This window comes from Panulirus ornatus, chromosome 41, assembly GCF_036320965.1.
Source record: "Panulirus ornatus isolate Po-2019 chromosome 41, ASM3632096v1, whole genome shotgun sequence".
Taxonomy (NCBI): domain Eukaryota; kingdom Metazoa; phylum Arthropoda; class Malacostraca; order Decapoda; family Palinuridae; genus Panulirus; species Panulirus ornatus.
The window spans coordinates 9,457,603-9,481,437 of NC_092264.1; positions in this window are offsets into that span (position 1 = coordinate 9,457,603).

Here is a 23,835-nt window from a genome sequence, read left to right on the forward strand (position 1 = left end):
AACAAGAGACTGGGAGAGAGAGAGAGAGAGAGAGAGAGAGAGAGAGAGAGAGAGAGAGAGAGAGAGAGAGAGAGAGAGAGAGAGAGAGAGATGAATACGGTAACACTAGCGTGCATTAAGGGCCAAGCGTCTGGTGTAGAGTGAGGCGAGGGTGAACGTAGACTGAAGCAATGAACGTGCCAAATGTGGTATAGGGGGGTCGTGTGGACTGAAGTAGCTATAATCAAGGGAAAATTTCACTTCAAATTGGAAAGATTCTGTATATTCAATATAAAATGGTCGTCCCGTCGTGCTCAAGGGTCGTACTGTCGTGCTTGAAGATCGTACCGTCGTGATCAAGGGTCATACCGTCGTGCTCAAGGGTCGTCCCGTCGTGATCAAGGGTCGTACCGTCGTGCTCAAGGGTCGTACCGTCGTGATCAAGGGTCGTAAAGTCGTGCTCAAGGGTCGTACCGTCGTGCTCAAGGGTCGTACTGTCGTGCTCAAGAGTCGTACCGTCGTGCTCAAGTGTCGTACCGTCGTGCTCAAGGGTCGTACCGTCGTGCTCAAGGGTCGTACCGTCGTGCTCAAGGGTCGTACCGTCATGCTCAAGGGTCATACCGTCGTGCTCAAGGGTCGTACCGTCATGCTCAAGGGTCGTACCGTCATGCTCAAGGGTCGTACCGTCATGCTCAAGGGTCGTACCGTCGTGCACAAGGGTCGTACCGTCGTGATCAAGGGTCGTATCGTCGTGCTCAAGGGTCGCACCGTCGTGCTCAAGGGTCGTACCGTCGTGCTCAAGGGTCGTACCGTCGTGCTCAAGGGTCGTACCGTCGTGCTCAAGGATCATATCGTCGTGCTCAAGGGTCGTACCGTCGTGCTCAAGGGTCGTACCGTCGTGCTCAAGGGTCGTACCGTCGTGCTCAAGGGTCGTACCGTCGTGCTCAAGGGTCGTACCGTCGTGCTCAAGTGTCGTACCGTCGTGCTCAAGGGTCGTACCGTCATGCTCAAGGGTCGTACCGTCGTGCACAAGGGTCGTACCGTCGTGCTCAAGGGTCGTACCGTCGTGCTCAAGGGGTCGTACCGTCGTGCTCAAGGGTCGTACCGTCGTGCTCAAGAGTCGTACCGTCATGCTCAAGGGTCGTACCGTCGTGCTCAAGGAGTCGTACCGTCGTGCTCAAGGGTCGTACCGTCATGCTAAAGGGTCGTACCGTCGTGCTCAAGGGTCGTACCGTCGTGCTCAAGGGTCGTACCGTCGTGCTCAAGGGTCGTAACGTCGTGCTCAAGGATCATATCGTCGTGCTCAAGGGTCGTACGTCGTGCTCAAGGATCATATCGTCGTGCTCAAGGGGTCGTACCGTCGTGCTCAAGGGTCGTACCGTCGTGCTCAAGAGTCATACCCTCGTGCTCAAGGGGTCGTACCGTCGTGCTCAAGATTCGTACCGTCATGCTCAAGGGTCGTACCGTCGTGCTCAAGGGGTCGTACCGTCGTGCTCAAGGGGTCGTACCGTCGTGCTCAAGGGCCGTACCGTCGTGCTCAAGAGTCATACCCTCGTGCTCAAGGGTCGTACCGTCGTGCTCAAGAGTCATACCCTCGTGCTCAAGGGTCGTAAAGTCGTGCTCAAGGGTCGTACCGTCGTGCTCAAGGGGTCGTACCGTCGTGCTCAAGGGGTCGTACCGTCGTGCTCAAGGGCCAAACTCCAATTCATAACATGCATGTTGGAAAGTTAGCGAAATGTGTCGTCGAGTTACCGTAGAGTCGAGTCGCCTACAGCATAACACTGATGACTGAACTGTACTGCCAGTCATCACTTGCAGTACAAACTGCTAAAGTATCAACTATCTACTATCTACAATCGTCTATCTACTATCTACACTCTACTATCTACTATCTACCATCTACTATCAACAAATATAGAAGGAATGACTGTGTGGTTCTCCCACAATGGATGTGAGTGCACGAGACTTCGTGTTGGATATGAACACTGAAATGGATACGAGAGGAAGAATGTGAACTTCTTGAAGTGTTCAGTCTACATCTGAAGCGTTCAGTCTATATCTGAAGTGTTCAGTCTACATCTGAAGTGTTCAGTCTACATCTGAAGTGTTCAGTCTACATCTGAAGTGTTCAGTCTACATCTTGAAGTGTTCAGTCTACATCTTGAAGTGTTCAGTCTACATCTGAAGTGTTCAGTCTACATCTTGAAGTGTTCAGTCTACATCTGAAGTGTTCAGTCTACATCTGAAGTGTTCAGTCTACATCTTGAAGTGTTCAGTCTACATCTGAAGTGTTCAGTCTACATCTGAAGTGTTCAGTCTACATCTGAAGTGTTCAGTCTACATCTGAAGTGTTCAGTCTACATCTTGAAGTGTTCAGTCTACATCTGAAGTGTTCAGTCTACATCTGAAGTGTTCAGTCTACATCTGAAGTGTTCAGTCTACATCTGAAGTGTTCAGTCTACATCTGAAGTGTTCAGTCTACATCTGAAGTGTTCAGTCTACATCTGAAGTGTTCAGTCTACATCTTGAAGTGTTCAGTATACATCTGAAGTGTTCAGTCTACATCTGAAGTGTTCAGTCTACATCTGAAGTGTTCAGAGAAAAGACGAAAACTTATGAAACAAATAACACACACACACACACACACACACACAGCACACACACACACAGACACAGACAGACAGACAGACAGACAGACACACACACACACACACACACACACACAGACAGACAGACAGACAGACAGACAGACACACACACACACACACACACACACACACATATATATATATATATATATATATATATATATATATATATATATATATATATATATATATATATACATATATATATATATATATATATATATATATATATATATATATATATATATATATATATATATATATATATATATAGATAGATAGATAGATATATACACATAGAAGCTCACGTTTGCTCACTCCACTTGTATCCATGAACAAATTTACGACGTCCAATCAAAACTTTTGGTGGGGACCAGCATCAAATTTCACAACACACCCGACGCCATTTACCTGGGAGAGAGAGAGAGAGAGAGAGAGAGAGAGAGAGAGAGAGAGAGAGAGAGAGAGAGAGAGAGAGAGAGAGAGAGAGAGGGGCAAACGCGTGGGGCAGAGCCTCTCGGTGGGGACATGACCGAGCGAGACCACCACCAAACCTCGAATTCATATCCCATGTATGGAAGGTGTGAGGAGCAGGTTTACATGTACACCACGATTGTGTACACTGTGTATACTGTGCAGGCCAATTACGGCCTGCCATGTGGTGCATCTACAATGTATATAGGCCTAGAGACAATGGTGAGTATATATATATATATATATTCCTGAGTCCACGGGGGAGATGAAACACGATAAGTTCCCAAGTGCACTTTCGTGTAATAATCACACCATCACAGGAGATACAAGAAATATGACAGTCAGTTGGTATACAACGAAGAGACGTAGCTAGGACGCCATCTCTTAAACAAGTCATTTCTTTACCAAATGGCCTCGTCCTAGCTACGTCTCTTTGTTGTATATCAATTAACTGTTATATTTCTCTCTTGTGTCTCTCCTGATGATGTGATTTTTACAAGAAAGTGCACTTGGGAACTTATTGTTTCTCGTCTTCCCCCATGGACTCTCAAGAACATACTTGATCACGCGCAAAATTGTGATTTTTTCCAACATATATATATATATATATATATATATATATATATATATATATATATATATATATATATATGAGTGGATCTGGCAGCGGATGGAACCATGGAAGCGGAAGTGGATCATAGGGTGGGGGAGGGGGCGAAAATTCTGGGAGCCTTGAAGAATGTGTGGAAGTCGAGAACATTATCTCGGAAAGCAAAAATGGGTATGTTTGAAGGAATAGTGGTTCCAACAATGTTGTATGGTTGCGAGGCGTGGACTATGGATAGAGTTGTGCGCAGGAGGATGGATGTGCTGGAAATGAGATGTTTGAGGACAATGTGTGGTGTGAGGTGGTTTGATCGAGTAAGTAACGTAAGGGTAAGAGAGATGTGTGGAAAGAAAAAGAGCGTGGTTGAGAGAGCAGAAGAGGGTGTTTTGAAATGGTTTGGTCACATGGAGAGAATGAGTGAGGAAAGATTGACCAAGAGGATATATGTGTCGGAGGTGGAGGGAACGAGGAGAAGAGGGAGACCAAATTGGAGGTGGAAAGATGGAGTGAAAAAGATTTTGTGTGATCGGGGCCTGAACATGCAGGAGGGTGTAAGGAGGGCAAGGAATAGAGTGAATTGGAGCGATGTGGTATACCGGGGTTGACGTGCTGTCAGTGGATTGAATCAAGGCATGTGAAGCGTCTGGGGTAAACCATGGAAAGCTGTGTAGGTATGTATATTTGCGTGTGTGGACGTATGTATATACATGTGTATGGGGGTGGGTTGGGCCATTTCTTTCGTCTGTTTCCTTGCGCTACCTCGCAAACGCGGGAAAGCGACAAAGCAAAAAAAAAAACAAAAAAAAATATATATATATACCTTAATCTGAGCCAGGTATTCATCATATCATCCAACCCCTAAGGGCAGATAAACACCTGGGTTGACTGTGGACTACCACACCCAGGATTCGAACCCATACCCTCGACTATGGGCGGCCCGTGAATGCGTCACGGTCGGGAACGCTAACCGCTATACACCACGGAGGCACCTCTGTGTCCACCTCCAAGTGGAACTCTTAGGCAGGGGAAACACCCTCATTTGAACAGTGGCTGAGAACAAGAGAATCGTAACCCATCTATTAAGTGTCTCAATCATGACAGTATGTTCAGTATGACTATGAATGCCTGGGAGAAATGGGCCAGGCTAATCACCATTAAATAATTGGAAAATCTAGCCATAATCATCCCATTTAATACTGCGAAATTGGGCAGACGTAAGAGAATGACTTCAAAGTGTAGCTAGTGTTTTCAAGCAAACACACTCTCTAATTTCTCTACGCAAACGTAAAATGCTACAGAAGTACTTTCAGTAAAATGCCCCTTTTTTATATCTATTGTACATTCACACATTTACATAGAGTTTTAACTTGAATAGAAAGGTCTACTCGCTTTGAAATGCCCGCTCATATTTCCTGGGAATTTCCACAATAGTCCCCCCCTATAATGATATAGAAATTGAGGGGGACACTGGTATCTCTACTATGGATATACAACTGGATAAAACTCAATTCAAACAACACAACAGCAGACCTCTGTGCTCCTAACGAGGCTGTTCGTGATAGCAGAATAGATCAGAGAGTCGTTAATGAATGGGGATGGAATGACAAAGGCATATACAACAGAGGGACAGTAGTAAACACTCTAAACATAGTTTCCAATGATGTGTTTTGAAGTCAAATCAAGATCAAATCAGTTCTCTACATGACTCAGGGTAATCAAAGTGTTTATCCATACTCAAGACTTGTAGTAGAATATATATATATATATATATATATATATATATATATATATATATATATATATATATATATATATATATATATATATATATATATATATATATCTTCACCTTAGCCTCCACAAGATAATGATCAGACATCCCTCCAGTTGCACCTCTCAGCACATTAACATCCAAAAGTCTCTCTTTCGCGCGTCTGTCAATTAACACGTAATCCAATAACGCTCTCTGGCCATCTCTCCTACTTACATAAGTATACTTATGTATATCTCGCTTTTTAAACCAGGTATTTCCAATCATCAGTCCTTTTTCAGCACATAAATCTACAAGCTCTTCACCATTTCCATTTACAACACTGAACACCCCATGTATACCAATTATTCCCTCAACTGCCACATTACTCACCTTTGCATTCAAATCACCCATCACTATAACCCGGTCTCGTGCATCAAAACCACTAACACACTCATTCAGCTGCTCCCAAAGAAGAGTGAATGTTGGGGTGAAGAGGGTGGTGAGAGTAAGTGAGCTTGGGAAGGAGACTTGTGTGAGGAAGTACCAGGAGACACTGAGTACAGAATGGAAAAAGGTGAGAACAATGGAAGTAAGGGGAGTGGGGGAGGAATGGGATGTATTTAGGGAATCAGTGATGGATTGCGCAAAAGATGCTTGTGGCATGAGAAGAGTGGGAGATGGGTTGATTAGAAAGGGTAGTGAGTGGTGGGATGAAGAAGTAAGAGCATTAGTGAAAGAGAAGAGAGAGGCATTTGGACGATTTTTGCAGGGAAAAAATGCAATTGAGTGGGAGATGTATAAAAGAAAGAGACAGGAGGTCAAGAGAAAGATGCAAGAGGTGAAAAAAGGGCAAATGAGAGTTGGGGTGAGAGAGTATCATTAAATTTTAGGGAGAATAAAAAGATGTTCTGGAAGGAGGTAAATAAAGTGCGTAAGACAAGGGAGCAAATGGGAACTTCAGTGAAGGGCGCAAATGGGGAGGTGATAACAAGTAGTGGTGATGTGAGAAGGAGATGGAGTGAGTATTTTGAAGGTTTGTTGAATGTGTTTGATGATAGAGTGGCAGATATAGGGTGTTTTGGTCGAGGTGGTGTGCAAAGTGAGAGGGTTAGGGAAAATGATTTGGTAAACAGAGAAGAGGTAGTAAAAGCTTTGCGGAAGATGAAAGCTGGCAAGGCAGCAGGTTTGGATGGTATTGCAGTGGAATTTATCAAAAAAGGGGGTGACTGTATTGTTGACTGGTTGGTAAGGTTATTTAATGTATGTATGACTCATGGTGAGGTGCCTGAGGATTGGCGGAATGCGTGCATAGTGCCATTGTACAAAGGCAAAGGGGATAAGAGTGAGTGCTCAAATTACAGAGGTATAAGTTTGTTGAGTATTCCTGGTAAACTATATGGGAGGGTATTGATTGAGAGGGTGAAGGCATGTACAGAGCATCAGATTGGGGAAGAGCAGTGCGGTTTCAGAAGTGGTAGAGGATGTGTGGATCAGGTGTTTGCTTTGAAGAATGTATGTGAGAAATACTTAGAAAAGCAAATGGATTTGTATGTAGCATTTATGGATCTGGAGAAGGCATATGATAGAGTTGATAGAGATGCTCTGTGGAAGGTATTAAGAATATATGGTGTGGGAGGCAAGTTGTTAGAAGCAGTGAAAAGTTTTTATCGAGGATGTAAGGCATGTGTTCATGTAGGAAGAGAGGAAAGTGATTGGTTCTCAGTGAATGTAGGTTTGCGGCAGGGGTGTGTGATGTCTCCATGGTTGTTTAATTTGTTTATGGATGGGGTTGTTAGGGAGGTGAATGCAAGAGTTTTGGAAAGAGGGGCAAGTATGAAGTCTGTGGCGGATGAGAGAGCTTGGGAAGTGTCAGTTGTTGTTCGCTGATGATACAGCGCTGGTGGCTGATTCATGTGAGAAAGTGCAGAAGCTGGTGACTGAGTTTGGTAAAGTGTGTGAAAGAAGAAAGTTAAGAGTAAATGTGAATAAGAGCAAGGTTATTAGGTACAGTAGGGTTGAGGGTCAAGTCAATTGGGAGGTGAGTTTGAATGGAGAAAAACTGGAGGAAGTGAAGTGTTTTAGATATCTGGGAGTGGATCTGGCAGCGGATGGAACCATGGAAGCGGAAGTGGATCATAGGGTGGGGGAGGGGACGAAAATTCTGGGGGCCTTGAAGAATGTGTGGAAGTCGAGAACATTATCTCGGAAAGCAAAAATGGGTATGTTTGAAGGAATAGTGGTTCCAACAATGTTGTATGGTTGCGAGGCGTGGGCTATGGATAGAGTTGTGCACAGGAGGATGGATGTGCTGGAAATGAGATGTTTGAGGACAATGTGTGGTGTGAGGTGGTTTGATCGAGTGAGTAACGTAAGGGTAAGAGAGATGTGTGGAAATAAAAAGAGCGTGGTTGAGAGAGCAGAAGAGGGTGTTTTGAAATGGTTTGGGCACATGGAGAGAATGAGTGAGGAAAGATTGACCAAGAGGATATATGTGTCGGAGGTGGAGGGAACGAGGAGAAGAGGGAGACCAAATTGGAGGTGGAAAGATGGAGTGAAAAAGATTTTGTGTGATCGGGGCCTGAACATGCAGGAGGGTGAAAGGAGGGCAAGGAATAGAGTGAATTGGAGCGATGTGGTATACCGGGGTTGACGTGCTGTCAGTGGATTGAATCAAGGCATGTGAAGCGTCTGGGGTAAACCATGGAAAGCTGTGTAGGTATGTATATTTGCGTGTGTGGACGTATGTATATACATGTGTATGGGGGTGGGTTGGGCCATTTCTTTCTTCTGTTTCCTTGCGCTACCTCGCAAACGCGGGAGACAGCGACAAAGCAAAAAGAAAAAAAATATATATATATATACACACACACACACACACACAAACACACACTACCCTTAGCTAGGAACTAAATTTTACTGACCAGTCTCTATAAGGGAGGATGAACAGGTGGGTCGGCCGTGGACCGACAGCCGCCACCAGGATTCGAACCCTTCCACTGAACCCCGGGCGGGCCGTGAATGCACCACACTTAGCAACCCCAAAACCGCTCCACCACGGAGGCCCGTAACCCACCACAACCACCATCCAGCCTTCCACTCTAGTTACCACAAGCGTATAGTTAACGCAAGCGTATAGTTACCACAAGCGTATAGTTAACGCAAGCGTACAGTTACCACAAGCGTATAGTTAACGCAAGCGTACAGTTACCACAAGCGTATAGTTAACGCAAGCGTACAGTTACCACAAGCGTATAGTTAACGCAAGCGTACAGTTACCACAAGCGTATAGTTAACGCAAGCGTACAGTTACCACAAGCGTATAGTTAACGCAAGCGTACAGTTACCACAAGCGTATAGTTAACGCAAGCGTACAGTTACCACAAGCGTATAGTTAACGCAAGCGTACAGTTACCACAAGCGTATAGTTAACGCAAGCGTACAGTTACCACAAGCGTATAGTTAACGCAAGCGTACAGTTACCACAAGCGTATAGTTAACGTAAGCGTACAGTTACCACAAGCGTATAGTTAACGCAAGCGTACAGTTACCACAAGCGTATAGTTAACGCAAGCGTACAGTTACCACAAGCGTATAGTTAACGCAAGCGTACAGTTACCACAAGCGTATAGTTAACGCAAGCGTACAGTTACCACAAGCGTATAGTTAACGCAAGCGTACAGTTACCACAAGCGTATAGTTAACGCAAGCGTACAGTTACCACAAGCGTATAGTTAACGCAAGCGTACAGTTACCACAAGCGTATAGTTAACGCAAGCGTACAGTTACCACAAGCGTATAGTTAACGCAAGCGTACAGTTACCACAAGCGTATAGTTAACGCAAGCGTACAGTTACCACAAGCGTGTAGTTAACGCAAGCGTACAGTTACCACAAGCGTATAGTTAACGCAAGCGTACAGTTACCACAAGCGTATAGTTAACGCAAGCGTACAGTTACCACAAGCGTATAGTTAACGCAAGCGTACAGTTACCACAAGCGTATAGTTAACGCAAGCGTACAGTTACCACAAGCGTATAGTTAACGCAAGCGTACAGTTACCACAAGCGTATAGTTAACGCAAGCGTACAGTTAACGCTTAATAGACGCAGTCCACTCCAGCTAAATCATTTTTGACGCACAAGGGGTCCTGGCTGCTACGCCCGGGACACCATGCTACGCCCGGGACACCATGCTACGCCCGGGACACCATGCTACGCCCGGGACACCATGCTACGCCCGGGACACCATGCTACGCCTGGGACACCATGCTACGCCCGGGACACCATGCTACGCCCGGGACACCATGCTACGCCCGGGACACCATGCTACGCCCGGGACACCATGCTACGCCCGGGACACCATGCTACGCCCGGACACCATGCTACGCCTGGGACACCATGCTACGCCCGGGACACCATGCTACGCCCGGGACACCATGCTACGCCCGGGACACCATGCTACGCCTGGGACACCATGCTACGCCCGGGACACCATGCTACGCCCGGGACACCATGCTACGCCTGGGACACCATGCTACGCCCGGGACACCATGCTACGCCTGGGACACCATGCTACGCCCGGGACACCATGCTACGCCCGGGACACCATGCTACGCCTGGGACCACCATGCTACGCCCGGGACACCATGCTACGCCCGGGACACCATGCTACGCCTGGGACCACCATGCTACGCCTGGGACCACCATGCTACGCCCGGGACACCATGCTACGCCCGGGACACCATGCTACGCCCGGGACACCATGCTACGCCCGGGACACCATGCTACGCCTGGGACCACCATGCTACGCCCGGGACACCATGCTACGCCCGGGACACCATGCTACGCCTGGGACACCAGCCTCTCTAAGTCTTACTCCTTAGACTTCACCTTAAGACTTACTTCTTAGACGTACTTAGACGTAAGTATAAGACTTACTTCTTAGACGTACTTAGACGTAAGTATAAGACTTACTTCTTAGACGTACTTAGACGTAAGTATAAGACTTACTTCTTAGACGTACTTAGACGTAAGTATAAGACTTACTTCTTAGACGTACTTAGACGTAAGTATAAGACTTACTTCTTAGACGTTCTTAGACGTAAGTATAAGACTTACTTCTTAGACGTTCTTAGACGTAAGTATAAGACTTACTTCTTAGACGTTCTTAGACGTAAGTATAAGACTTACTTCTTAGACGTAAGTATAAGACTTACTTCTTAGACGTTCTTAGACGTAAGTATAAGACTTACTTCTTAGACGTTCTTAGACGTAAGTATAAGACTTACTTCTTAGACGTTCTTAGACGTAAGTATAAGACTTACTTCTTAGACGTTCTTAGACGTAAGTATAAGACTTACTTCTTAGACGTTCTTAGACGTAAGTATAAGACTTACTTCTTAGACGTTCTTAGACGTAAGTATAAGACTTACTTCTTAGACGTTCTTAGACGTAAGTATAAGACTTACTTCTTAGACGTACTTAGACGTAAGTATAAGACTTACTTCTTAGACGTTCTTAGACGTAAGTATAAGACTTACTTCTTAGACGTTCTTAGACGTAAGTATAAGACTTACTTCTTAGACGTTCTTAGACGTAAGTATAAGACTTACTTCTTAGACGTACTTAGACGTAAGTATAAGACTTACTTCTTAGACGTTCTTAGACGTAAGTATAAGACTTACTTCTTAGACGTACTTAGACGTAAGTATAAGACTTACTTCTTAGACGTACTTAGACGTAAGTATAAGACTTACTTCTTAGACGTACTTAGACGTAAGTATAAGACTTACTTCTTAGACGTTCTTAGACGTAAGTATAAGACTTACTTCTTAGACGTTCTTAGACGTAAGTATAAGACTTACTTCTTAGACGTACTTAGACGTAAGTATAAGACTTACTTCTTAGACGTACTTAGACGTAAGTATAAGACTTACTTCTTAGACGTACTTAGACGTAAGTATAAGACTTACTTCTTAGACGTACTTAGACGTAAGTCTTTTTAGAACTGGTTCCTCAGACTTTCTTTGGGCGTGATAGAGACATAAGTCTTTCTCAGACTTAGGAAGGCTTTCTAAGACCTACTCTTAAGACTTAAGGCTTTCTAAGACTTACTCTTAAGACTTAAGGCTTCCTAAGACTTACTCTTAAGACTTAAGGCTTTCTAAGACTTACTCTTAAGACTTAAGGCTTTCTAAGGCTTACTCTTAAAACTTAAGGCTTTCTAAGACTTACTCTTAAGACTTAAGGCTTTCTAAGACTTACTCTTAAGACTTAAGGCTTTCTAAGACGTAGTCGTCAGACGTAACTCACTCTAAGGCTTACGTCTCACACGCAAATCCATCTAAGACTTACGTCTCACACGCAAATCGACCTAAGACTTACGTCTCACACGCAAATCGACCTAAGACTTACGACTCACACGCAAATCGACCTAAGACTTACGTCTCACACGCAAATCGACCTAAGACTTACGTCTCACACGCAAATCGATCTAAGACTTACGTCTCACACGCAAATCGATCTAAGACTTACGTCTCACACGCAAATCGATCTAAGACTTACGTCACACACGCAAATCGATCTAAGACTTACGTCACACACGCAAATCGATCTAAGACTTACGTCTCACACGCAAATCGATCTAAGACTTACGTCTCACACGCAAATCGATCTAAGACTTACGTCTCACACGCAAATCCATCTAAGACTTACGTCTCACACGCAAATCCACCTAAGACTTACGTCTCACACGCAAATCGACCTAAGACTTACGTCTCACACGCAAATCGACCTAAGACTTACGTCTCACACGCAAATCGACCTAAGACTTACGTCACACACGCAAATCGACCTAAGACTTACGTCACACACGCAAATCGACCTAAGACTTACGTCTCACACGCAAATCGACCTAAGACTTACGTCTCACACGCAAATCGATCTAAGACTTACGTCTCACACGCAAATCGACCTAAGACTTACGTCTCACACGCAAATCGATCTAAGACTTACGTCACACACGCAAATCGATCTAAGACTTACGTCACACACGCAAATCGACCTAAGACTTACGTCACACACGCAAATCGACCTAAGACTTACGTCTCACACGCAAATCGACCTAAGACTTACGTCTCACACGCAAATCGACCTAAGACTTACGTCTCACACGCAAATCCATCTAAGACTTACGTCTCACACGCAAATCCATCTAAGACTTACGTCTCACACGCAAATCGACCTAAGACTTACGTCTCACACGCAAATCGATCTAAGACTTACGTCTCACACGCAAATCGATCTAAGACTTACGTCTCACACGCAAATCGATCTAAGACTTACGTCACACACGCAAATCGACCTAAGACTTACGTCACACACGCAAATCGACCTAAGACTTACGTCTCACACGCAAATCGACCTAAGACTTACGTCTCACACGCAAATCGACCTAAGACTTACGTCTCACACGCAAATCGACCTAAGACTTTACTCCAGAGACGCAAGGCTCTCTGGCACATACTTCAGACACGCGCGTTATACTAAGACTCGAACCCCGAAGACGTACGTGGCTTCTTAAGACCATACAAGTTGTCAAGGCTTTCGCTTTCTCCTCCTTCCCCTCCTGAGCATAGAACTCCCTCCCTCCCTCTCCCTCCTTCCCTCCATCCCTCCTTCCATCCTTCCCTCCCTCCTTCCCTCCTTCACTCCCTCCTTCCCTCTCCCTCAATCCTTCCCTCCCTCTCTCCCTCCCTCCATCCCTCCCTCCTTCCATCCTTCCCTCTCTCCTTCCCTCCTTCCCTCCCTCCTTCCCTCCCTCCTTCCATCCTTCCCTCCATTCTTCCCTCCATTCTTCCCTCCCTCCCTCCTTCCTTCCCTCTCTCCTTCCCTCTCTCCCTCCTTCCCTCTTTCCTTCCCTCTCTCCCTCCCTCCTTCCCTCCATTCATCCTTCCCTCCCTCCTTCCCTCCTTCCCTCCCTCCCTCAGCCCTACAAGAACAGGGTCTCCAACACCACGCACAGCTCCTCCAAGCTCCGAGGCACATGTCTTCCTTGGACGACCCTCTCTCCCTCCTTCCCTCTTTCCTTCCCTCCCTCCCTCCCTCCTTCCCTCCCTCCCTCCTTCCCTCCTTCCTTCCCTCCCTCCCCCTCAGCCCTACAAGAACAGGGTCTCCAAACACCACGCACAGCTCCTCCAAGCTACGAGGCACATGTCTTCCTTGGACGACCCTCCTCCCTTCTCCTTTTCCAGCTACCACCACCCACCCACCTCTCCACAACGGGCCCTGGAGGAGAAAAAAAAGGGCAGACCGACATTGTCTGAATAATTCTGATGGCCCGCCCTAGAAGGGAGTGTAAATACCGGGCCAATGTGGCTTTTAGCATGGAAATGTGACACTGGGGAGAGGCAGGCAACGACATGGAAGTGGGTATGTATGTATGGCGTTCGACCCACGAGCATATTACAGTGGCTGTGTTTTTCATGTAATTTCCACTTATTTCTGGACTTTTTTTCCCTCTCTCTCTCTCTCTCTTTTCTTCCCCCCTTTCCTTTTTTTCTCTTTCTTTCCTTCCCCCTTTCCTTTTTCTCTCTCTTTCCTTCCCCCTTTCCTTTTTTTCTCTTTCTTTCCTTCCCCCTTCCTTTTTTCTCTTTCTTTCCTTCCCCCTTCCTTTTTTTTTCTCTCTCTTTCATTCCCCCTTTCCTTTTTTCTTTCTCTTTCCTTCCCCCTTCCTTTTTTCTCTTTCTTTCCTTCCCCCTTTCCTTTTTTCTTTCTCTTTCCTTCCCCCTTCCTTTTTTCTCTCTCTTTCCCTCCCCCTTTCCTTTTTTTCTCTCTCTTTCCTTCCCCCTTCCTTTTTTTCTTCTCTTTCCTTCCCCCTTTCCTTTTTTTCTCTTTCTTTCCTTCCCCCTTTCCTTTTTCTCTCTCTTTTCTTCCCCCTTTCCTTTTTTCTCTCTCTTTCCTTCCCCTTTCCTTTTTTTCTCTCTCTTTCCTTCCCCCTTTCCTTTTTTTTCTCTCTCTTTCCTTCCCCCTTTCCTTTTTTTCTCTCTCTTTCCTTCCCCCTTTCCTTTTTTCTCTCTCTTTTCTTCCCCCTTTCCTTTTTTTCTCTCTCTTTCCTTCCCCCTTTCCTTTTTTCTCTCTCTTTCCTTCCCCCTTTCCTTTTTTTCTCTCTCTTTCCTTCCCCCTTTCCTTTTTTTCTCTTTCTTTCCTTCCCCCTTTCCTTTTTTTCTCTTTCTTTCCTTCCCCTTTCCTTTTTTTCTCTCTCTTTCCTTCCCCCTTCCTTTTTTCCTCTCTCTTTCCTTCCCCTTTCCTTTTTTTCTCTCTCTTTCCTTCCCCCTTTCCTTTTTTCTCTCTCTTTCCTTCCCCCTTTCCTTTTTTTCTCTCTCTTTCCTTCCCCCTTTCCTTTTTTCTCTCTCTTTCCTTCCCCCTTTCCTTTTTTCTCTCTCTTTTCTTCCCCCTTTCCTTTTTTTCTCTCTCTTTCCTTCCCCCTTTCCTTTTTTCTCTCTCTTTCCTTCCCCCTTTCCTTTTTTTCTCTCTCTTTCCTTCCCCCTTTCCTTTTTTTCTCTTTCTTTCCTTCCCCCTTTCCTTTTTTTCTCTTTCTTTCCTTCCCCTTTCCTTTTTTTCTCTCTCTTTCCTTCCCCCTTCCTTTTTTCCTCTCTCTTTCCTTCCCCTTTCCTTTTTTTCTCTCTCTTTCCTTCCCCCTTTCCTTTTTTCTCTCTCTTTCCTTCCCCCTTTCCTTTTTTTCTCTCTCTTTCCTTCCCCCTTTCCTTTTTTCTCTCTCTTTCCTTCCCCCTTTCCTTTTTTTCCTCTCTCTTTCCTTCCCCCTTCCTTTTTTTTGGGTCATTTCGTCCCATTTTCGAGTTAAGAGTTCGTTGTTTTCCCTCTCTGTGTTTAGATACGTTCACACGTCGTAGAAGGCGACTAAAAGGGGAGGGAGCGGGGGGGCTGGAAATCCTCCCCTCTCATTATTTTTTTTTTTAATTTTCCAAAAGAAGGAACAGAGAAGGGGGCCAGGTGAGGATATTCCCTCAGAGGCTCAGTTCTCTGTTCTTAACGCTACCTCGCTAATGTGGGAAATGGCGAATAGTTTGAAAGAAAAGAAGAAATATATATATATATATATATATATATATATATATATATATATATATATATATATATATATATATATATATAGAGAGAGAGAGAGAGAGAGAGAGAGAGAGAGAGAGAGAGAGAGAGTAAGAGAAAGAGAAAGAGTAAGAGAGAGAGAGAGATAGATAGAGAGAGAGAGAGAGAGAGAGAGAGAGAGAGAGAGAGAGAGAGAGAGAGAGAGAGAGAGAGAGAGAGAGAGAGAGAGAGAGAGAGTTGACCCCCCACATCTTGTCCCAACACATCATGGCCCTTGGTGTCCCGAAGTCTATTTAATTTTTTCCCCCTTTTAGATCAAGGTCGTAAGGGATGTCTGGGATCTATAGCTTGTCCCACTGTAGATCAACTGGTATATTTCAAGTTCGCGGGAAGGAGGAAGAGGAAGGCTCTATAGAATTACTCTATGAAGGCTCTGTAGAATTACTCTATACAACAATATTCGATATTTAAGGGTTTTTTGAGAAAAAAAATTATGGCATCAATATATCGTTTCCGAAAGGCCTTACCACTGGCCTATATGCTAAGGGGGGGAGAGGGGGGGGGGGGGTAAATCTAGTACACATACTAGGGGAAAACTAGGGGAATACTAGGGGAAGGTTAAGGTCTCTAACTCTAGTTAGCCTAGTACCAGGTGTACATAAGACACCTAGAGGTGTGTATCAGGTGTACTGAAAGCGCCTCTCTTACATCAAGGGGTTACCTCCACTTGGAAAGTTATATTAAAGGGGTTAGCCCCACTTAGAAAGTTATATTAAAGGGGTTAGCCCCACTTAGAAAGTTATATCAAGGGGTTAGCCCCACTTAGAAAGCTACAGGTTAGCATCACTTAGAAAGTTATATTAAGGGGGTTAGCCCCACTTAGAAAGTAACATTAAGGGATTAGCCCTACTTAGAAAGTAACATTAAGGGGTTAGTCCCACTTTGAAAGTTACATCAAGGGGTAAGACCCACTTAAAAAGCTGCATCAAGGGGTTAGCCCCACTTAGAAAGTTACATTAAGGGGGTTAGACCTACTTAGAAAGTTGCATCAAGGGGTTAGACCCACTTAGAAAGTAACATTAAGGGGTTAGCCCTACTTAGAAAGTTGCATCAAGGGGTTAGACCCACTTAGAAAGTAACATTAAGGGGGGTTAGCCCAACTTAGAAAGCTACATCAAAGGGTTAGCCCCACTTAGAAAGTAACATTAAGGGGTTAGACCCACTTAGAATGTTACATCAAGGGGTTAGCCCCACTTAGAATGTTACATCAAGGGGTTAGCCCCACTTAGAAAGTAACATTAAGGGGTTAGCCCCACTTAGAATGTTACATCAAGGGGTAAGACCCACTTAGAAAGTAACATTAAGGGGTTAACCCTACTTAGAAAGTAACATTAAGGGGTTAACCCCACTTAGAAAGTTACATCAAGTGGTTAGACCCACTTAGAAAGTAACATTAAGGGGGGTTAGCCCCACTTAGAAAGTAACATTAAGGGGTTAACCCCACTTAGAAAGTTGCATTAAGGGGTTAGCCCCACTTAGAAAGTTGCATTAAGGGGTTAGCCCCACTTAGACATTTGCATCAAGGGGTTAGCCCCACTTAGAAAGTTACATTAAGGGGGTTAGCCCTACTTAGAAAGTTGCATCAAGGGGTTAGACCCACTTAGAAAGTAACATTAAGGGGGGTTAGCCCAACTTAGAAAGCTACATCAAAGGGTTAGCCCCACTTAGAAAGTAACATTAAGGGGTTAGACCCACTTAGAAAGTAACATTAAGGGGTTAGCCCCACTCAGAAAGTTGCATCAAGGGGTTAGACCCACTTAGAAAGTAACATTAAGGGGAGTTAGCCCAACTTAGAAAGCTACATCAAAGAGTTAGCCCCACTTAGAAAGTAACATTAAGGGGGTTAGCCCCACTTAGAGAGTTGCATCAAGGGGTTAGCCCAACTTAGAAAGTTACATCAGGGGGTTAGCCCCACTTAGAAAGTAACATTAAGGGCTTAGCCCCACTTAGAAAGTAACATTAAGGGGTTAACCCCACTTAGAAAGTTGCATTAAGGGGTTAGCCCCACTTAGAAAGTTGCATTAAGGGGTTAGCCCCACTTAGAATGTTACATCAAGGGGTAAGACCCACTTAGAAAGTAACATTAAGGGGTTAGACCCAATTAGAAAGTAACATTAAGGGGTTAGCCCCACTTAGAAAGTTACATCAAGGGGTTAACCCCACTTAGAAAGTAACATTAAGGGGTTAACCCCACTTAGAAAGTTACATCAGGGGATTAGCCCCACTTAGAAGGTGTACTGAGATGTACTGGACGTCCTAAAGTCAAAAAAGACGTTGGCGGGGCTCGAACCCACACGTTCTTGAGCCCAGGAAGCGGGTACTCCAATCCCCTTCTGTTACCACGTCCCTGTACCACAGGACACTAAGATCGTGGTGTTGTTCTAACCTCGTCCGGGGATCGAACAGGGGCACCTGTCACTTGTGAGGAGGGTGGACTGCCACCCTCACACGAGGCCCTGTCCACTCCAGACTCATTTTCGCCTCCATTTCCGAACTGCCTCGTTATCATTGGTTTCAAGTGGTTTATCTTACATTAACCTATGACTGGATGAATGGAAAGGTTTTATGAGGCCTGGATGTGTGGAAAGGGAGCTGTGGTTTCGGTGCATGTGGAAAGGGAGCTATGGTTTCGGTGCATGTGGAAAGGGAGCTCTGGTTTCGGTGCATGTGGAAAGGGAGCTGTGGTTTCGGTGCATGTGGAAAGGGAGCTGTGGTTTCGGTGCATGTGGAAAGGGAGCTGTGGTTTCGGTGCACTGCACATGACAGTTAGAGACGGAGTGTGAACGAACGTGGCCTTTCGTCTTTTGTTCCTAACGCTACCTTCGCGAACGCGGCAAACGGCGATCAAATATCAAAAAAAAAAAAAGGAAAATTATAAAGCAAAATTAGATTACTATCCTTACAAAAGACATACAGTAAACCTGTATTGACTGTATGATTATTACAAAGACAAGCACGAAAGCGAAACACCCAGATGCAAAAGAAACTGTACTGTTGAAACACACTTGAACAACATAAGGGAAACAGCATTTATGGATCTGGAGAAGGCATATGATAGAGTTGATAGAGATGCTCTGTGGAAGGTATTAAGAATATATGGTGTGGGAGGCAAGTTGTTAGAAGCAGTGAAAAGTTTTTATCGAGGATGTAAGGCATGTGTACGTGTAGGAAGAGAGGAAAGTGATTGGTTCTCAGTGAATGTAGGTTTGCGGCAGGGGTGTGTGATGTCTCCATGGTTGTTTAATTTGTTTATGGATGGGGTTGTTAGGGAGGTAAATGCAAGAGTCCTGGAAAGAGGGGCAAGTATGAAGTCTGTTGGGGATGAGAGAGCTTGGGAAGTGAGTCAGTTGTTGTTCGCTGATGATACAGCGCTGGTGGCTGATTCATGTGAGAAACTGCAGAAGTTGGTGACTGAGTTTGGTAAAGTGTGTGGAAGAAGAAAGTTAAGAGTAAATGTGAATAAGAGCAAGGTTATTAGGTACAGTAGGGTTGAGGGTCAAGTCAATTGGGAGGTGAGTTTGAATGGAGAAAAACTGGAGGAAGTGAAGTGTTTTAGATATCTGGGAGTGGATCTGGCAGCGGATGGAACCATGGAAGCGGAAGTGGATCATAGGGTGGGGGAGGGGGCGAAAATTTTGGGAGCCTTGAAAAATGTGTGGAAGTCGAGAACATTATCTCGGAAAGCAAAAATGGGTATGTTTGAGGGAATGGTGGTTCCAACAATGTTGTATGGTTGCGAGGCGTGGGCTATGGATAGAGTTGTGCGCAGGAGGATGGATGTGCTGGAAATGAGATGTTTGAGGACAATGTGTGGTGTGAGGTGGTTTGATCGAGTAAGTAACGTAAGGGTAAGAGAGATGTGTGGAAATAAAAAGAGCGTGGTTGAGAGAGCAGAAGAGGGTGTTTTGAAATGGTTTGGGCACATGGAGAGAATGAGTGAGGAAAGATTGACCAAGAGGATATATGTGTCGGAGGTGGAGGGAACGAGGAGAAGAGGGAGACCAAATTGGAGGTGGAAAGATGGAGTGAAAAAGATTTTGTGTGATCGGGGCCTGAACATGCAGGAGGGTGAAAGGAGGGCAAGGAATAGAGTGAATTGGAGCGATGTGGTATACAGGGGTTGACGTGCTGTCAGTGGATTGAATCAAGGCATGTGAAGCGTCTGGGGTAAACCATGGAAAGCTGTGTAGGTATGTATATTTGCGTGTGTGGACGTGTGTATGTACATGTGTATGGGGGGGGGGGTTGGGCCATTTCTTTCGTCTGTTTCCTTGCGCTACCTCGCAAACGCGGGAGACAGCGACAAAGTATAAAAAAAAAAAAAAAAAAAAAAAAAAAAAAAAAAAATATATATATATATATATATATATATATATATATATATATATATATATATATATACCCTTCTACCTCCTCAACTCCGACTTGGAACCCTACCAGATCCAATACACCATCTAGGTGGATGGACCTCTCTCTCTCTCTCTCTCTCTCTCTCTCTCTCTCTCTCTCTCTCTCTCTCTCTCTCTCTCTCTCATCTGACCCCCCCAAAAAAAAACCCAGAATGGATGGTAGAAAAAAAGAAAGGGGGGGCCAAAAACAGGCGATAGGAGAGGAGGGAGGAAAGGGGGAGGGGAACAAGAAACCAAACCAGAGTAGAAGCCATGGGTACAACTTTTAATTAAAAAGATTACAAAATGGTCCGTTGTCGGGTTCGGCGTCTTAAATTACTACCTCCTCCTCCTCCTCCTCCTCCCCTCCCTCCCCCCCTCGACCAATACACGGGGGCTTTAGCCATCTGAAGAAATTACTAACAATGCTCATTCCAGACGGGCAAAGTTCCATCCTCGACCCATTTGGACCCGTCTTGTCTAAATGGTTTTACCCCCTCCCCCCGAGCACAGGTTGAGCTACGGTGTGTAGAGTGGAGGTCCCGTGTGTGTGTCTGTAAGTGTTGTGTGTGTGTGTGTGTGTAGTGGAGGTCCCGTGTGTGTGTGTCTGTGTGTGTGTGTCTGTGTTGTGTGTGTGTGTGTGTGTGTGTTTCGATCCGTAAAACAGCCATTGACCCTTAATTAGACATATAATAGCTTACCCTCTGCTTGATATTTCAACAGTCTATATATTCGCACACACCGCTCCCTCCTCACTCCCTCCCCCAAGCACCCACGACAGCAATGACAAGACATAAACACTCCAAACCCACCCCTAAGACGCCACCCCTCTAAACCCACCCCAAAGCGCCACCCCTCCAAACCCACCCCAAAGCGCCACACCTCCAAACCCACCTCTAAGACACAACCACTCCAAACCCATCCCTAAGACATAAACACTCCAAACCCACCCCTAAGACACAAGCCCTCCAAACCCAACCCAAAGCGCCACCCCTCCAAACCCACCCCTAAGACACAACCCCTCCAAACCCACCCCTAAGGCACAACCACTCCAAACCCACCCCAAAGCGCCACACCTCCAAACCCACCCCTAAGACACAACCACTCCAAACCCACCCCTAAGACACAACCCCTCCAAACCCACCCCTAAGGCACAAACACTCCAAACCCACCCCCCAAAGCGCCACCCTCACTTACTTAAAACAACGCCCCCGGGACATGTACGAGTCACTCATTCCTTTTTCGCTATCGCTCTGGACGACACCCGTGTCTACATCATTAACAACACCGTTCCATCATTCTTCAAGATCATACATTAATAATAACAACACCGTTCCATCATTCTTCAAGATCATACGTTAATAACAACACCGTTCCATCATTCTTCAAGATCATACGTTAATAACAACACCGTTCCATCATTCCTCCAGATCATACATTAATAACAACACCGTTCCATCATTCTTCAAGATCATACATTAATAACAACACCGTTCCACCATTCTTCAAGATCATACGTTAATAACAACACCGTTCCATCATTCTTCAAGATCATACGTTAATAACAACACCGTTCCATCATTCTTCAAGATCATACGTTAATAACAACACCGTTCCATCATTCCTCCAGATCATACATTAATAACAACACCGTTCCATCATTCTTCAAGATCATACGTTAATAACAACACCGTTCCATCATTCCTCCAGATCATACATTAATAACAACACCGTTCCATCATTCTTCAAGATCATACATTAATAACAACACCGTTCCACCATTCTTCAAGATCATACGTTAATAACAACACCGTTCCATCATTCTTCAAGATCATACGTTAATAACAACACCGTTCCATCATTCTTCAAGATCATACGTTAATAACAACACCGTTCCATCATTCTTCAAGATCATACGTTAATAACAACACCGTTCCATCATTCTTCAAGATCATACATTAATAACAACACCGTTCCATCATTCTTCAAGATCATACGTTAATAACAACACCGTTCCATCATTCCTCCAGATCATACTTTAATAACAACACCGTTCCATCATTCTTCAAGATCATACTTAATAACAACACCGTTTCCATCATTCTTCAAGATCATACGTTAATAACAACACCGTTCCATCATTCTTCAAGATCATACGTTAATAACAACACCGTTCCATCATTCTTCAAGATCATACTTTAATAACAACACCGTTCCATCATTCTTCAAGATCATACGATTAATAACAACACCGTTCCATCATTCCTTCAAGATCATACGTTAATAACAACACCGTTCCATCATTCTTCAAGATCATACTTTAATAACAACACCGTTCCATCATTCATCAAGATCATACATTAATAACAACACCGTTCCATCATTCTTCAAGATCATACGTTAATAACAACACCGTTCCATCATTCTCAAGATCATACATTAATAACAACACCGTTCCATCATTCCTTCAAGATCATACATTAATAACAACACCGTTCCATCATTCTTCAAGATCATACGTTAATAACAACACCGTTCCATCATTCTTCAAGATCATACGTTAATAACAACACCGTTCATAATTCTTCAAGATCAGACGTTATAACAACACCGTTCCATCATTCTTCAAGATCATACATTAATAACAACACCGTTCCATCATTCTTCAAGATCATACATTAATAACAACACCGTTCCATCATTCTTCAAGATCATACGTTAATAACAACACCGTTCCATCATTCCTCCAGATCATACATTAATAACAACACCGTTCCATCATTCTTCAAGATCATACATTAATAACAACACCGTTCCATCATTCTTCAAGATCATACGTTAATAACAACACCGTTCCATCATTCTTCAAGATCATACGTTAATAACAACACCGTTCCATCATTCTTCAAGATCATACGTTAATAACAACACCGTTCCATCATTCTTCAAGATCATACGTTAATAACAACACCGTTCCATCATTCTTCAAGATCATACGTTAATAACAACACCGTTCCATCATTCTTCAAGATCATACGTTAATAACAACACCGTTCCATCATTCTTCAAGATCATACGTTAATAACAACACCGTTCCATCATTCTTCAAGATCATACATTAATAACAACACCGTTCCATCATTCTTCAAGATCATACATTAATAACAACACCGTTCCACCATTCTTCAAGATCATACGTTAATAACAACACCGTTCCATCATTCTTCAAGATCATACGTTAATAACAACACCGTTCCATCATTCTTCAAGATCATACGTTAATAACAACACCGTTCCATCATTCCTCCAGATCATACATTAATAACAACACCGTTCCATCATTCTTCAAGATCATACGTTAATAACAACACCGTTCCATCATTCCTCCAGATCATACATTAATAACAACACCGTTCCATCATTCTTCAAGATCATACATTAATAACAACACCGTTCCATCATTCTTCAAGATCATACGTTAATAACAACACCGTTCCATCATTCCTCCAGATCATACATTAATAACAACACCGTTCCATCATTCCTCCAGATCATACATTAATAACAACACCGTTCCATCATTCTTCAAGATCATACATTAATAACAACACCGTTCCATCATTCTTCAAGATCATACGTTAATAACAACACCGTTCCATCATTCTTCAAGATCATACATTAATAACAACACCGTTCCATCATTCCTCCAGATCATACATTAATAACAACACCGTTCCATCATTCTTCAAGACGACACTGAAGTCGATGAACACCACTTCTTCCAGTGTCCAGTACTCACTCGAGCGAGTCCTACTCACGTG